We start from the raw sequence: 447 nt of genomic DNA on the forward strand, positions 1-447 counted from the left end.
GGGGGGGGGGGGGGGGGGGAATAATAGAGAGCCACCTTTTGCACAGGGGTCCATCATCAATAATTTTACAACTTGTATGGAAAAAACAATGCAGAAGATGTTGATCGAGATTTCATCAGAAATAATTCAGTGCAGTGAATGCATGCATGCATGCATGCAATCCGTACGAACCCCACGCCTATATATACATATAGATGCAATATAATGCCTCCATGCATAGCTCAATGGTTAAAAGGTTGAGTGTGAGTGTAGTGACCTAGTAAATACTCAAATCCGAACTCTCCATGCATAGCTCAATGGTTAAAAGGTTGAGTGTGAGTGTAGTGACCTAGTAAATACTCAAATCCGAACTCTTGATGGGAGAGGATTTCAATCTTAATTGGGATAAAAAGTAAATACTCAAATCATGTGTCAATCACATCATGCAATTTTTGTTTTGTTTTGTTT

Source organism: Ipomoea triloba, chromosome 1 (assembly GCF_003576645.1).
Source record: "Ipomoea triloba cultivar NCNSP0323 chromosome 1, ASM357664v1".
NCBI classification, from domain to species: Eukaryota; Viridiplantae; Streptophyta; class Magnoliopsida; order Solanales; family Convolvulaceae; genus Ipomoea; species Ipomoea triloba.